Genomic DNA, 17,712 nt, shown 5'->3' on the forward strand with positions numbered 1-17,712 from the left:
TAAAAAAAGTGTGGGCAGGGAGGAAAGCAAATTCACGCCTCTAAGTACTTTGCGTAGTCCTAATGGCCTTGTTCGCATATAATAATAATAATAATAATAATAATAATAATAATAATAATAATTACAAATATAATCAATTATAATTATTATTATCATTATTATTATTGGTACGGAATTTCCGTGGTTTACAGAGGTGTAAGAAAGTAGGGGCGTGAGTGGGTGGACAGAGAAAACATCAAAACTTAATTGAAAATTCTAAAATTTGAAATTGTATTTCATTCCTTGTTTTTTCTCTCTTTCCAGGTTTTAAACTTTGTTAAACAATAACAAATAACAGTTGGATAGACAGAAGGGAAGCTCTTCAGCTCTTACAACAATAATTATTGGAGATCTAAGAACAAGCAGGTACAATAAACATAATGATTTTTGATGCTTGTTGTTTTAAGGGGCTAACATCGAAGGTCATTGGTCCTATAATGATTTTTAAGAGATGAGTCAGGTAGCTCCAACGTTACACTATTACAAAGAGCCCTACTGCTACAATCAGTTACAAGTAAGGAAACTGTGTTCCATAATTTACAACATTCGAAAGAGCGTGTTTGCTTAGGAGACTGCTCTCCAAAACATATTCCAATCTAGCCTTTTACCTTAGCTCAAATACAGTCATTGTTTTACTCGCTCGATAGTCTAAGTACATAGTTAATTTTTTATAGAGGCAATAAGTGCCCATTATACATGGCCTTAGTGGTCAAAATAAAGGTTTAAGTTATCGGCCGTAACCTAAAAATACTAGGAGGTGAACAGTTGCCCTCCTCTTAAATACACATGAAAATCCTTAAAATCCCTATGTGGACTTATGGCCCGAAGTTATAGAGGCTAAGCCTATATTACAGAGGTGGATAGAAGGAGAAAAATATTAAGTCCAAAAGAGGAGATACATTTCAAACGTTACAAAATCGCAGTCACCCCAATACCAAGTTGAAAGAGGGTTCACACTCTTTGAATCCATAAGTTAGAATAACATATTTGACATTTTACATTACGAAAGGATTTTTAAACCTCCCCTCAAGTTAGCTTTCTGAGACAATCACATGATTAAAAGATGTCTGCCATTACCTTGAGCTGGTGGGCCTCCTGCCTCTTCTACGAACACACTCTAAACCTCTTGACTGGAGCGATGGAAAGACGACATGGCCCAAACGGGATCAACTTTTATAGCGGAGAGGGAGGTTCCAGAACTGTCTGGGCTGAAGCCCTGTACACACCCACAACTTTGATTGGTTAATTTAATAAATACCCCAAAATTTTGATTGGCTAAAACTTTAAGAAGGAGGGAAGAGATAGAAGTGATGGTAACATTAGAACACCAAAAAATCTACAAAGAATTTAGTTTAGGAAATTTATGAATACCAAAATTCTCTTGAAAATTAATTGTCTATCCTCTGACCAGAGGGGACATATAAGTCGACATAAAAGACATCTGAAGACAAAGTTCGAAACTACTTCGGAGATAAGTTTCCCTGTTCATATGACAGATGGCCTTCTAAAAGGCGCTCACTTTAAATGAACGGAGGTACAATAATAATAATAATAATAATAATAATAATAATAATAATAATAATAATAATAATAATAATAATAATAATAATAATAATGTTTGGGTAACGTAGCTGTCAGTTTACGTTCGAGAGATAGTGAGTTCGAATCTCACTGCCGGCAGGTCTGTACATTCTGTACCTGAGAGCTAAACCAACGTAAGTCACATTTTAGTCATTTTACAGGAGAGAGAAGAAAAGTCAGTTGTAGAGCAATAAATGTTCCTCATTGTTCTTGATATATTTAGTGTAATTTGTAATAATAATAATAATAATAATAATAATAATAATAATAATAATAATAATAATAATAGTAATGTTACTTGCTTTACGTCCCACTAACTACTTCTTAAGGTCTTCGGAGACGCCGAGGTGCCGGAATTTAGTCCCGCAGGAGTTCTTTTACGTGCCAGTAAATCTACCGACACGGGGCTGTCGTATTTGAGCACCTTCAAATACCACCGGACTGAGCCAGGATCGAACCTGCCAAGTTGGGGTTAGAAGGCCAGCGCCTTAACCGTCTGAGCCACACAGCCCGGCAGTGTAATTTTTTATCAGTGACACATTCATTAATATAATTTACACTTTAGACTATTATTTTATTGCCGTAAAAGTAAAATGATGGTGGACTTAACGTTTCTATCGCTCTCAGGAAGCAAATGAAACCGAAAACTAAAAATATTATCCGCTATCCATTCTAGCGTCTAACAGCATGATAATGTCACTTTCTGGAACAATTCGACTTAAATGTCGAAAGAGTCTAATTTACGAGTACAACATCCGTTTTAAGTACTTCATTATTTCACAAGAAATCAGCACTAATGAGAATGTGTGTGAAATATTTAAGAGTTTGATCGGGAATACATGTTGATTTTAAAGAAAAGTATTACGAGAGGTATCAGGTTGGTTAAGTGGTATTTATTCCGGTTTAGATCGAACCAGGAGTTCTGTAAAGCCATCGGAAAAATTACGATGACGATCAGGAACAGAAGACTGACTTTTCATGGACGCATTAATACCATGGATCAAGAGAGGTCGGGAAATAGAAATTGTTTCTACTAGGAAAGTGGATAACTTAGATGCAAAATTACCTAGCAGAAGTGAGTGTCAAGGAGGAAGAGATACAGGACAGAACAGGATTTTGAAAGAAAAAAAAGTTGTGGAAGTGAGAGACGTACCCGACAAGATACTGGTCAAGCCACTGAAAATCTCCCCGGAAGAAAGAGAAAGAACCAGCCAAAGACTTAATATCTGGCGAAAGCGCAAAGAGAAGGGCAGGTAGATTGTGTCACCGTGGCCCACAGATCGTCGTATCTGTGAATGAGTAAATCAATGAATGAATGAATGAATGAATGAATGAATGAATGAATATTAATTGAACGGTCTTTAGAAATTATTCATAAATTGAGCTCTAAGTTATGATGCCAGAAAGAATTCGATAATGCACTATTTAGTCACCTTAATAAACTATTATACAATATTGTACAAATAGTATGCATTCAGACCACAAAGGGGCTGTCAGGATCAGATTTTCAGTTTGTGCCAAGTATTTGAAAAATGCTACGAGAGGAATAGGCAGTTGTGTTTATGTTTCGTAGATCTAGAGAAAGCATATAGCAGGGTACCGAGAGAAAGGATGTTCACAATACTGGGGGAATGGGATTAAGGGTAGGTAATTAAAATCAATCAAAGGCATTTATGTTCACAATTGGGCTGCAGTGAGAAATGATGGTAGAATGAGTTCTTGGTTCAGGGTACTTACAGCGGTTAGACAAGGCTGTAATCCTTCACCTTTGTTGTTCGTAGTTTACATGGATAATCTGCTGAAAGGTATGAAGTGGCAGGGAGGGATTCAGTTAGGTGGAAATATAGTAACCGGTCTGACCTATGCTGACGACTTGGTCTTAATGGCAGACTGCGCCCAAAGCCTGCAGTCTATATCTTGTAACTTGAAAATAGGTGCAATGAGTATGGTATGAAAATCAGCCTTTCAAAGACTAAATTGATGCCAGTAGGTATGAAATTTAACAGAATTGAATGTCAGATTGGTGATAAAAATCTGGAACAGATAGTTAATTTGAAGTACTTAGAATATGTGTTCTTCCATGAAGGTAGCATATTAAGTGAGATTGAATCAAGGTGCAGTAATGATAATACAGTGAGCTCACAGTTGCGATCAACGGTGTTCTGTAAGAAGGAAGTCAACTCCCGGACGAAATTATCTTTACATCGGTCTGTTTACAGACAACTTTGCTTTAAGGAAGTGAAAGCTGGGTGTATTCAGGATGTCTTATTCATGAGTTAGAAGTAACAGGCATGAAAGTAGCGAGAATGATTGCTTGTACAGTCAGATGGGAACAGTGGCAGGAGGGTATTCAGAATGAGGAGATAAAGTCTAATTTATTAATGGACTCCATGGATGAAGCTGTACGCATAAATCGGCTTAGGTTGTGGGGTTATGTGAGGCGAATGGAGGAGGATAGGTTAAGAGAATTAGAGCTAGACCAAGACTATGATGGTTAGATTCAGTTTTTAACGATTTAAGATGAGAGATATAGAACTAAATGAGACCACAGCACTAGATGCAAATAGAGGATTGTGGTAAATTATCAGGGCCGTGGCGACTGAACGCTGAAAGGCATAACGGTCTATATAATGATGTATATACTACTTAATATTGATATCTTGCATTTAATGCAGCTTTTTTGTATATTTGTTTGTATTTCTTGTTGTTTTTTTAGTTAGGATTTATATCTATATTTGTGGAGGTTACCGTAATTGAAGTATCTGTTGTGGACAGTATTAATAAATAAATCATTCCAGAAAAAAGGAGGACGCACACAGTGTGTATAATCGCAAAAATATTCCCTTCGAATTGAAATGTTTGTCTGGCTGCTTAATGCTCCGAGTTAATAAAATATGTATTAGTCCGTGGCCCTTCACTCTGTACACATGTATTTTGTACATTTCACAGCAACAGCATGTATAATAAATTACTCGTTGAATTACTCGGTCTTTGCGTAAGTGTTTGGTTCTATTTTGTATATAAAATAAAATTAAAAGTCTTCCTTTTTCTTAGAATGTCGAGACGAACACGACCATGAGATGCAAATGATATTCTTCTCTTTCTTAAAGCTTTGTTTTGCTTTACATCCCGCTTTGATATCTCAGCCACGTACTGGACCTTGCTGTTGTAGAAATCACCAGTCGGGAGAAGGAATACGGGTAGAAAGTACACAGGCTGTAAGAAAACGTGTGTGGTTTACTACACTCGCTCTGTCTGTCTGTCTCTGTCTGTCTGTCTGTCTGTCTGTCTGTCTGTCTGTCTGTCTGTCTGTCTGTCTGTCTGTCTGTCTGTCTGTCTGTCTGTCTGTCTGTCTGTCTGTCTGTCTGTCTGTCTGTCTGTCTGTCTGTCTGTCTGTCTGTCTGTCTGTCTGTCTGTCTGTCTGTCTGTCTGTCTGTCTGTCTGTCTGTCTGTCTGTCTGTCTGTCTGTCTGTCTGTCTGTCTGTCTGTCTGTCTGTCTGTCTGTCTGTCTGTCTGTCTGTCTGTCTGTCTGTCTGTCTGTCTGTCTGTCTGTCTGTCTGTCTGTCTGTCTGTCTGTCTGTCTGTCTGTCTGTCTGTCTGTCTGTCTGTCTGTCTGTCTGTCTGTCTGTCTGTCTGTCTGTCTGTCTGTCTGTCTGTCTGTCTGTCTGTCTGTCTGTCTGTCTGTCTGTCTGTCTGTCTGTCTGTCTGTCTGTCTGTCTGTCTGTCTGTCTGTCTGTCTGTCTGTCTGTCTGTCTGTCTGTCTGTCTGTGCATCGGCCCAAAGGTTGGCTCGGTCCTGAAACAGCACCACCAGTGGTTATGCGGTAACATGGAAACCACAGAAACCCTTCGCAGTGCCAAAATTAGGCCTACTAGGCAAGATGAGGGGTGAGGTAGTTTGTCATTGCTTTCCTCACTGACCAAAAAGTGCTATTCCTACACAACTGACCATATAAGGGACAGCTCTCATAACAATCAGATGCACTGGTTGTGCTTTGGATGTCATTACTCTCTACCATTCATACCTCACCAGCTTCCATATTGCCAAAGCCATAAATGAGACTGAGACTTCAGTGGAAGCTGCATTTTACTCTGGTCTGTGCCAAAAGGCAGATTAAAACAATACTGCACCATCAATACATGGCAGCAGGCGGAGCTTGCCTTTGTTACATGTTATCTGGTGGGAGAAACGTCAATTCGTATCACCACTGAGAACGCCTGGAAGGTATGCGTAACCACTTAACAGCGGCGACGGGCAAGTTGCCGGCTTAACTCCTAACCATTCCAGTGAAAGGACACCTATGTTTTCGATGTTTTAGCGCGGGTTGTGGCCTCCCCAGGCTGAATATTCTTGCTGAATGGATTACAGTGCGAACGGGTTTATTCCCCCAGGAAATCAAAAATCAAGGAGAGAAGACAACTACTGTTTCCTCTGATAGCCACAGCACATTTAGACAATAAAAATTTCGTGTGGCTATTACTAGCCGAGTGCAGCCCTTGTAAGGCAGACCCTCCGATGAGGGTGGGCGGCATCTGCCATGTGTAGGTAACTGCGTGTTACTGTGGTGGAGGATAGTGTTATGTGTGGTGTGTGAGTATTTAGACAATAATCAATAAGTACATCTTTTCCCCAGGCGTAGTTGAATAATGCAGTTGAAGTATGTCTTGCGACGTAGACACATAGAAACCTTCGGTTTCAACCAATATGAAACTCGAAACAATACTAGAAGCATAGTTTCCATCTGCTCCGTCTCAAAACATAGCCTGCCTATCATTAAACAGAGAAAGCCACAGATACAAAACAGCATAAAAATCAACCAGTCCGGTCGTACCGCTTCGAGAAATGGTTCACTTTTCATGTTCTGCGCCCTTATTTTATCCCTTATTAGTAGGCTTATTTTTTTCAAAACATCCAAACTAGACTGCGTTGGGGTTTTGGTCTCACTTTTTGACGTACTGCGGGACAGGCGTTGTCGAAATAAGGATGACTCCCTAGTCACTAACTGTTTGAAATATTATTTCTTGATTTTAAAACATTTTCTGGATAAAGTCGGAATGTGATATGTGAAGCAAAGTCCATCTGCTCGGCCGGTGCGCACGTAAGTCAGCCGCCTTCACTTTGACGCTATCACGATAAGCCTTTGGACACTTGAAATTGGTGATTTTTGACGTTTCCGAATTAGCCATTCTGTCGTGAATTTTTCCTTAAAGAAATAATTTGCACTTGTCACTGATACTTAGTTTGTAATTAGCCACTTCACCCAGTTTCATGATGAGATGTCTTACGGTTTGCAAAATATTTGATGTCCGTTATTGCGGGCATAATATTTCATACGTGCTTTATGGTGGGTATGCAATTAAGTTTCAAAAACTAAAATAAACACAATATATTTTGATATCTTAACCTACATATTTGTTCCGGTATAGTAACCCAAAACCCTGTATTAGTACCAAATTACAAGTGAACAGAAAGTCTCCATCTTGTCTTCTACACATTTCAGTTCAGAGTGTTCACACATGGGAGCAAAACAATCCACGAATTCTTGCTTAAAGGGTATCCGAACAAATGACTAGGATCACAGTGTAGGATATGTGACACCGTGTTTCGAAGCCGCTCACATCCTCTCGAATCTGTCTTTTGTTATTGACATTTTGAAGCCGTTCATTGTCACGAAATTTTATGAGACAATGAAGTACTTCAGACTTCTTCTCACCACAGTTTTACGAAATATTTTCTACTTGATATTTTACCGAATTCTTGTAGAACTCACTGCCACGAAACGAATGACACCTCCAACGACTTTTTAACACCGCAAGGTCCGGAGTTACACAAATTGATAGTGCCTCAAGATGGTAGCGATTATGCAACACGTGATGTCCAGACTCTTGGTACACACTGTAATCACACGAATTGTCTAGAAACAATTTCCATTTTAAAACTTCCATGCTTTTATAACAATCACTGGTCGAAATACAGATCCCAAACTATAGACGAATTCAATATATCTCACAGTTGTTACGAATAACCTGACAAGAACCTCTGTGACAAATTTTCACTGTCACGAGTTTGATGCTTTCCTTGATGTAGAGAGTGATTGAGACCATAAGTCATCATCGTAAGACTTGCTCGGGTCAAGAGGAATATCCAAAAGGAATAAGAATGGCGCTTATCGAACCCAAAAATACCGAGAATAAGATCATGAAAAATGAAATCGACAGTAATTTGACCGGGTCAGGAATGGAAAGAATGAAGCGCCATGTAGCGGCGAAGGTAGGACTTGTGCCGGCTACCCAAGCTTGTGGCACTCCTCTGGTACAGTGATTAACGACAGATGAAATGATATTGAAGAGTGATGATGGAATGAAAGATGTCAGGGAAAAAAGGGGTACCCGGAGAAAATTCTTCCCCACCTCTGCTTTGTCCAGCACAAATCTCATATGGAGTGACCGGGATTTGAAGTACGGAACCCAGACGGTGCGCTGCCTTCTGAGCCATGGAGGTTAAGGTCAAGAAAAATATTATTATAAATATCCTGACTTTTCCCACAGCCTATTCTTCCGGTTGAATTGTTCTCCTCATTGTCCCGACGTTCCCCATAAATTCATTGATTGTAATAGTGTGGAGTAACCGTAATATATCCCCTCCGTACTTTACACCCTGCACAAAAGCAAGGCATTTGCCGCGTATCTCAGAAAGGTAACCATCTGATTTTATTACCAGCCCTATAACTTCAGGTACTGTAGTTAACTCTCCGATTTGAACCTCTCCGTGCATTACTCGTTCCGCTTTTATGGAGAATGTGCTTCAGCTAGTGTGGAAAGAAAAATAGTTACCTCCATATATTGCTGAAAACTATCCTCGGTGAAGTAAACGATAGTGTGCTCTTTCTCCAAACGCCTCGTTTACATTCATATCACCTGGCATTGTAGACTTTAGCAGGGCGATCATAGAGACGCATTTCTTGAGACACAATTCTTGTGTTTCAAAGACTGTGTGAAACATAATGGCTGAAGTCGATAGCATTTAGGGGTGAATCGGCGCGATTTATCTTTATCGGCATGAAATATCTGGCGTCCCTTAAAATCTGTAAGTGAAAGGAAGTTATTTACTTACTTACTGCGTAGGGCTACGATACTGTGAGAATCTTGGCCTCCTTGATCACAGATTTCTAATAGACTTTGCACATCTACGCCGTGCCAATAGCTCTCAAGATCGCCTCGACCTCAACCAGGCAGCTCACACGGGGCGACTACCTGGATGTCCAGTTAGAGCCTTCTTCCATCATTGTACATGTCCTAACCATCTTATTCTTCCCATTTTAACTGAGGCTACCATGTTATTTCTGCACCCGACAGCCAAACAAACGTAAGTCACATTTTATGAAGTTTAAAGCCATATAAACGTACGCCCATTGTCATTTTATTTTTATGATAATAAAAACTAATCATTTTCAATGTAAATTACATGATTGCATGTGTTATGTCATAAAACTACAGAAAATATATCAAGAACACTGATGAACATTTACTGCGAAAGTCACACTACAGCAAAAATTCTCTTCAACTGAATTTTAACTCCCTCCTGTAAAATGACTAAAATGTGAGTTACGTTGGTAAGTCTTTGGCACAGATCTGTACATGTATTTAGTTGCTCTTTTCTTTAACATTAATAATAATAATAAACCTAAAATATATATTGTATCGTGATCTACGTCCAACAGTATGGCAGCTCATCCAGCACACAATATTCCCATGCTAAGTCATGAGATAGCGACACGTATAAAATGGTCGCTCATTTAGCACACAATCTTATCGTCATAAATATTCATAAGATATTTATTATGAGAAAAAAATCCGCTGCCTTCGGTGACGTTACCTTGTGTAGGGGGCTTTGTTCTGATGTAGAAGAAACGGAAAACAAACACAGTGGAAACGGCGCCATTTATACCTACTGTGTATAGAAGGCAGTGTTCTGGCACACAGCAATGACGTCACGAAGCAGATAGATGTTGAATACTGGTTACCTGATTGCGATGGCCTCGGGTTTGTGTCCAACATTGACGACGCTAAATCACCAATGACGAGTGTGACGAGTGTCAATTGTCTTATTTCGAAGTTAAGGTGGCCCAGCCGAACACACCTTTTCCCCAGTGGTGGAATATGATTTGTAGGTCAGAGCCTTGAAATTGTGTAACCCTTTTAGAAATTAGCAAATACAAATTCACCATTAACTTTTCAAACTCCAAATGGCTAGGTATTTTATTTCGACAACTCCTTCTCCTAGGACGTACTTTACGTCAAAACTTGCGGCCGTGCCCCCCGGCACAGCACCCTTAATTTACATTTTTTCCGGACTGAGTGGCTCAGATGGTAGAGCGCTTGCCTTCTGACCCCAACTTGGCAGGTTCGATCCTGGCTCAGTCCTTTGGTATTTGAAGGTGCTGAAATACCTCCGTCTCGTGCCAGAAATTGTGCTGGCACATAAAAGAACTCCTGCGGGACTAAATTCAGGCACCTCGGCGTCTCCAGAACCCTTGAAAGAGTAGTTAATGGCACTTAAATCCAATAAAATTATTATTAATTTACTTTTCCAGATAAGGTTTTTCCAAGGACAGGGCTGTATTGCTCACTATATCAGGATGAATTTTTTAAAACTTGAAGGACAGAACAGTGTAAATGATAAAATTGTATGTGTTCACTACTGGAATTAGAGCAAGACACCCATCAAGACAGGATTACTGGTCTATCGGAACATTACTTCCTGCTATTTGTCACAAATTAGCGGGATCATCGGACGATTATAATTGACCTCATTAACAATGATGTCACGCCCAGATTAATGGTGCTCCCTTGGAACAGCATGACGCATGCTGGGTGTCAGTGGAGCAGCTTAGAACTGATATAGTCTCCTGTAGTGAACAAGGAACATCGGGTCTCATATGTTTTCATCCTTATATACCCCCTTCATGTCTCGACATCCATAATGTATTAGGGATTGATACTTAAAAATAATTAACACAAAGGTTATTATAATATCTCCCACGAAACTAAACCCATTAAATAGCATTGTTTTTTAAATTATAAAACTGCTCATCTCGTATCAGTTCTATTTAAGTAACTGCTTACCTCGTGACTCCAGTAAACAATCCATTATAAAAAATCAGAAACTTCAATTCCCATCGCAACAATATTATCACACCTACCTACATTTATTTATTTATATACAAAAAAGAAACCACCTTTCCCTTTGCGGAAACCAAATGATCGTAAATACGTCACCCGGTCATGGCCATCCATCAACGGCTGATAAGACACAGCCTGCACGGTTGCTATGGTTACATTTCCGCCACACATTTTGTCGCTTTACGTCACACAAATTTTCGGATGACCCCTATCCATAAAACATACTTATGTAATAATAATAATAATAATAATAATAATAATAATAATAATAATACTGTTCTTTGCTTTACGTCCCACTAACTACTTTTGCGGTTTTCGTAGACGCCGAGGTGTCAGAATTTAGTCCCGTAGGAGTTATTGAATGTGCCAGTAAATCTACCGGCACGATGCTGACGTATTTGAACACCTTCAAATACCACAGGACTGAGCCAGGATCGAACCTGCCAAGTTGGTGTCAGAAGGCCAGCGCCTCAACCGTCTGAGCCACTCAGCCTTGCAAAACGTATTTATGTCAAAAAGAGTCTTCCTTATCTGTACTTCGTGAATAGTAACCCGGTATTTGGTTTCTTTATCGGGCCGGACAAATTATGCCGAGTTCGTTTTATATCTGTCTGCTTGTCTGTTAGAACGTTACCGGAGGATGATTTGATGGATTTTCATAAAACTTGTTATTTAAGCTTAGAATAAGGGCCAGTGGGATCTTAGCTATAAGTTGCTCATTATATTCAGCAGAAGGTGTGCTTCAGTGAGAGCTTAAAACTTAAAACTTATTGTATCTTTCTTGCGGAAAATCCGTTTCGTCGGACGACGAATCCTCTCGGCAGTTATTCTCGGCTTTCTAGAACGCGGGCGGCTATCTCACCGTCAGATAGGTCCTCAACTGTAATCACGTAGGCTGAATAGACCTCGAACTAGCTCTCAGATTTAGGTAAAAAAAAAAGCGCGCTTGCAGTGCAGTGTGCCCGCGGCACGAAATTCCCAGCGTGAGCACCTCTGTTCTAGGGGTTCTAATATGTTTGGCCCCTAATGTTTATGCAACTCTCATAACAAAATTGTTATCCGGGACAGAATATACGTGTTAGTCGCTTCAGCAAGTTTTCATTCTAACCTTCCAATGCCTAACCATCCCTTGCACAGGTCTCTTTATTCTCATAGCGCACCCGTCGTTCACTTTGTTTGAAATTCAGTGTAGTGAGTTACTACACTGTCGTATACTTCCACCTTCCTCATTATTTTAGAGAACATAAACATAGGAAATACGATGTAGAGAAGGGTGTAATATATAAATTCTCCTGCACCTTATTATGTACAAAATGTATCTAGTATATTATATATTCTTATACAGTCGTATGAGTGGAGTATTGGGCACGTCCGTTCCTGCCTGGCAGCAAAAGCAGCCGAGTGATGTCTGACGTTGACATTTTGGCTGCCAGACCAATTATTAGTGTCATAATTCTTTGGACGTGTCACTTCCTCTGTAATTGCATTTGAGTGTAGCAGAACGGCAGTGAACATTTTTAAGAGCTCTGACTTATTACGACGTGGAATTTAATTTTATTGAAGTCAGGCGGAGACTTCCAGTCTGCTCCTCTCGCTGCTCCAGAGATGGAAGCAAATAACGGGACTGTGTTAGAAAAGGAAAACATACAATTTCAGTGAGAATTTCTCTCCTACAATTGGGATTGAAGGAAGCTGTGTTATTCTGCTGGGTAAATATTTATCCTCCCTGTTGACTGGATTTAAATAACTTCCATTCGTGGCACAATGCGTTAAGTGTCGCATCTTTCCTATATCATTTATGATATCTGAAGCTCTCTCTTCTACTGAGTTAATTTGTAACTGTTATGGTCTTCAGTGTGCCGAAACTAATTTTGAGTAATAAATTTATAAACTACATGAAAGAGAAAATTTGAAAAAGAAACAAATTAATGAAAATGGAATGAAGTGTTTCGTTCGTGAAAGGACATCATCAGGTTCTATCAAAGTACACTCAGATATGTAGGTATAAATATTTAAGTTTATTTCTGTTTATGTACGAAGGGGTATCAGAAAAATAACAGGATTTTTTGTCTTTCAATAATGCCGCGCTGGAGTTTAGAGGTGGTTGTACTGGAAAGGTCTGACCTTGAGTGATACAGTGCGAAACACGTCTCCCGCCCCAGGCTTCTCACTTGCAGCTAGGGATGGGTCCAGTTAGTTCATTTGCTGGAACTAGTTCATTAGGTACCGTTCATAGTCTTGAGTCGTTGAAATGAACTAGTTCAAATGAACGAGGTAGTTCATGAGGTGATGTCATAGAAACAGCCCTCGCGACACTTCGTTCAAATGAGTGAGTTAGTTCATTATGAGCACGAACAGAAAACAGCTACACAATGCCGCCGCCAGTCTGCCTAAGTGAAGAAATGGTATCTGCGAGAGACGGAGAGACAGATAATCTTTCTAATTTTGTATAACTCCTTGTCTCCCAGTTGAGAAGTGTGAGAGATGTTCCGTCACGTGACCATTAACACAGCACCCTATTGGCCATTCGTGTGCAAGCTTATTTGTCGTTCTAATGAACGAGGTAATTCATTTGTGCTGCCTTCATGGGAACAGCTCTCGCGGCACTTAGTTCAATGAACGAAGTTGTTCAAATGAACGAGGCGCGACCTAGTACGTACATTTTACAATAGATGGTGCTTGCTTAGGTCTTCGTCCTCTAATATGCTGTATGCTCGCGTGAACAACCCTTTCAAATTATTTGAATGAACTCATACCAGTTCAAATAATAGAGTCGTTCAAATGAACTAGTTAGTTCATGAACGACCCAACTCTATTTGCAGGGTAGCAGCTGAGGAAGGTGGCCGTGTTCGTTGTACTCAACATGGATCTCAAGTTGAAGGAGCGCGCTTCAAGTAGATTTTGTGTCCTCCTGGACAAAAGTCCAACACAAACAGTGGAATGTTGTAACAAGCTTACGGAGAGGAAGCCATTGGAATGACGCAAGCTTTGAGTGGCATAAACGCTTTAAGGAGGGTAAAACTGATCTCGAGGATACTCCACGCCCCAGAAGACCCTCAACTTCGAAAACCGACATTAAAGTGAAGACAGCTGATGTCATGTTTTGGAAAGAACTCCGTTTAACCATTGATCAGATTGCTGGAATGATAAAAGACCAAACTTTACTCAAACGGGATTGATCCTGCAGCAGGACACCGGGAAATCAAGACACGAGGCACAGTAACAGAATTGGACATCGAGGTGATGCCACATCCTCCTTATTTACCGGACCTAGGACCATGCGACATCTACCTGGGTCGTCAATTTCAAAGTGATCAAGAAGTAAACAATGCAATTTCGGGTATATTCAACAGAGCATCAAGAATAGGCTTCGGGGAGTGTTTTGAACAGTGGAGTGAACCCTGGAGCTGTTGTATTGTGTCTTAGAGAGAATACTTTGAAGGTCTGAAAAAGATTTATATAAAGGTAGCCAGTATTTTGCTAGAATAAAATCATTCCGGTTATTTTTGACACCCCCTTAGGAACTTGAAATCTGGAACCTCGTAGTAAAAGCTGGAGCAGAGACAAAGTAGGACACAATTAAGATAAGTTCCAGATTTCAAGTTCCAAATTACAGGATGACCCAAAAGTCCGTTAACACTTGACGTGTCAATACTTCACGGAATATTGGAGGTAGAGGGGTAATACCTGGCAGGCATGTTTGGCGGGACATGGGGTTTATTGACACCAAAATAAAGTACTAACAATGACCAACAGATGGCGCTGGACAGCAACACGTCAGGTACAAATGGCCATACATGCTTGACAAGACATGTGGTTTTATTGACACCAACAACGAGTGCACAAGCAGGCCAATAGATGGCGCTGGACAGCATCACGTTAGTGACACCTATGGGGTCCGTGTGTGGTATAAAACGAGCTGTCGTGAGATAGGGCGTCAGATGCGCCTGCAATCTCGGCATTTCATGCTTGGCTTCCCCGTTCCCCCCGACCTCAATCTGTATGCATATTCGTTGTGGGGTTACCTGAAGTCCAACTCTACTGCGTTCGTCCGACCTCATTAAGGATGCTAAAAGAACAGCAATTTCTCACCATACCTACGGATATGCTGTACAGTGTTGTTCATTGCTGATGAATGACGGCCGACATGCTGAGCATGCGTTATAAGGAACATCGTCTTTACTAAACCTGGATTTTTATGGTAATTATTGTTTTGTATCGTATGAAGCGCCATCTGTTGCTCATTTTGTGTACCTTATTTTAGTGTCAATAAACCCCCATTTCATGCCAATAATGTGTGTCAATTATTACATCTTTACGTCCAATATTCCGTGTGAAGTATTGCCTCGTCGAATGTTAATAGACTTTTGGGTCACGCTGTATTTATAATAGAATAAACATAAATATTTACGTGTGATTTGATAGAATCTGATGATGTTCCTTCAATAACGAAACATGTCATCCTATTTTAATTAAATTGTTTCTTTTTCGAGTATAATTCTGTTACCGTAAGTTTTATTTCAGGTAGCTTATAAATTTATTTATTCAAAATTAGTTCCGGCAGACTAACGAATTTCACTACGTAATTTAAAATACCTCGCTGATTAGGGGTTGATCATAATATAGCGCACAAGATGAAGGTAAGGCAAAACACCCTCGAAAGGACATAGTCTTATTGAGCACAGGTGACATTTTCTTACCTGCTGCCAGTGACTGCGTTACTCTCATGTTGGACTTTAATACCTGCGTTCATTAGATCTACAAAAGGCATTCGATAATTTTGATTGGACGAAGGTATTTGAGATTCTGAAGGTAATCGGGAATAGATATCGAGAAAGAAGAATTTTCTACAATCTGTAAAGAAAAAAGGTCAATCTGCAGAGATAAGATTTGAACATAGCTTCTCATAACAAGAGGAGATATGTGTCCTAAAGTTGAAAGAAGGTATAAATCTTATTCAAGAATTTATAATACACTTTAGTAACTCAAATAACCAGGTAGAAAAATTCACAGAGACAGTATTTATCCATAAACCGAGGTAATGAAAAAATATATCGTAAGGATGATATTGTATCCCTGTGGATCCTCCTAAAGAAGATGTCTGTCGAGGTGAAGTAAGATTTTAGAATCTTTAAGAACATCCCCAATGCGGTGCAGTAGAGCATGTACCACGGCAGAGAGGATGACGCAGGCAGCAGTAACAAAGCCCCCTGTATTAATAATGCATAGCCGTTCTACCAGAGGTAATCAGGTACTGTATCTGCATTACTCTGCATGAGCGGACGTCTGCAGATGCGCTGTCACGAGTAGTCTCAAGTAAATTTCGTGTCCGTAATTATATATTTATAATCCTCAGAAGGAAGGGCATGCCTGCTTCCTTGTAAGAAGAACTGTGGATGTAATAGTAACTACAACGTCTCTGAGGAGAGTCAAGTGACAGCATTGAATGCTCTTCTGTTCCAATGACGGATGAACAGAAAATGTTGAGAGAGTGTTCATTTATTATAATCATTACTAATATCTAGAGTTTCTTCTTTATAATACGAACTAAATATACTACAGACATCAAAGAATTTCTAGAATTCTAGAAATTTATAAATGCTGATCACGTTAAATTAAAACAAGTAAACGATTTTTCATTATCCAGTCATTGCTAATGCATATTTTTTCCTTAGCTTGTAAACATTCAATGAAGCACTAAAGATTTACATTATGACAAAGTTTTCAACTAGCTGGATTTTGAAATGCATTTACATGTTGTTGTATGATTATTATTATTTATTTCTTCATGTATCTGAGCCAAGATATTTGGATTTGCCAAAAAACACAGAATAGCACATAATCAGTTTTCTCTACAAAAATACACGTAGTTAAAGATAACAATTACACTGGTACAAACTGCTACAAATTACCTACTTAGCACGCCGTACAAATGGTGTCGCCTTATCCAGACAGAATATCTAATAATACACGTCACGATTTCATCTTGGAGTTTGTGTACAATCTCTGTTTTTGCCGCCAGTTTACGATTGATTTTGGAATTTTACCCCTCGTACCAACGAAGAGAATGGTAACAACAGTCTCCCTTAGATTATATCACTGAAGGGAAAAGTTTATGTGAGGTTCATACATGGTCTTCTTTTCCTTATCAAAGTCAGAAGTTGAGAAACAGTTTATTCGAACCGTTCTTAATTTTTAGGTTATTAATTTTAAATAGTTGATGGTAGAAAAATGTTGTCTAAACATTTAAGCCATTTTTATATTTTGTGCTTTTTTTATTCGTAAGTCATCGGTGCATTATGTATACATATTTTTGTCATAATGTTCACGTATTTTGTGTCAAGAAGGAACTTCAGTGGGCAGTCAGGTTTGTTTGTATTACCAATAATTCGCGAAATTCGTCGTGATGAGAGTACAGTGAAATGCACTACTTACCCCTGCGCCTGATGAAGTACCGGACGTGGTGACAAGGTTTATCCACCGACAGATTGTCCTGAAAGAGAAAAAGTTTCGTCATTATATAACCTATGTTATTTTCAATTACTATGTAACAGTTTAATTTAACTTTTTTTTCATGTCACAAGATTTTTATCCCAATTACAGCAGCATTTTTGTGATACAGATCAAAATTACTAATAAGTATTCCCTAATATTTCGTAGTGTAGCGTAATTAAATGTAATCTACTGTGGAAGTTATAAACGTTCGGCTCTAAACGGAAAAGCCTTTTATAAAGACTTACTTATGGAATTTAAATTCTCCACTGTTATTAATCGAAGAGAAGTAAATCAGCAAGTATTTCTATATAAAATAATAAATGATGTAATATATAATAGCGATGTACTTGCTAGGGTGAACGTCAGTATAAAGTTAACTAATATGAGTACCCTGAAACGATTCTACAGTGGACTT

The 17,712-nt window shown here is 39.2% G+C and overlaps 1 long non-coding RNA gene across 1 annotated transcript in view; it reads right to left on the bottom strand.

Annotated features, from left to right (window-relative positions):
* LOC137503007 (uncharacterized) overlaps nucleotides 1–17,296 on the bottom strand; it is a 652,903-nt gene extending 635,607 nt beyond the window's left edge. The window contains exon 1 of the long non-coding RNA XR_011018984.1: nucleotides 17,238–17,296. This is a non-coding gene — a long non-coding RNA (uncharacterized lncRNA). The remainder of the gene's footprint in view (nucleotides 1–17,237) is intronic.
* Nucleotides 17,297–17,712: the final 416 nt, after the last annotated feature.

The sequence above is a fragment of the Anabrus simplex genome, chromosome 14 (assembly GCF_040414725.1).
Source record: "Anabrus simplex isolate iqAnaSimp1 chromosome 14, ASM4041472v1, whole genome shotgun sequence".
Lineage (NCBI taxonomy): Eukaryota > Metazoa > Arthropoda > Insecta > Orthoptera > Tettigoniidae > Anabrus > Anabrus simplex.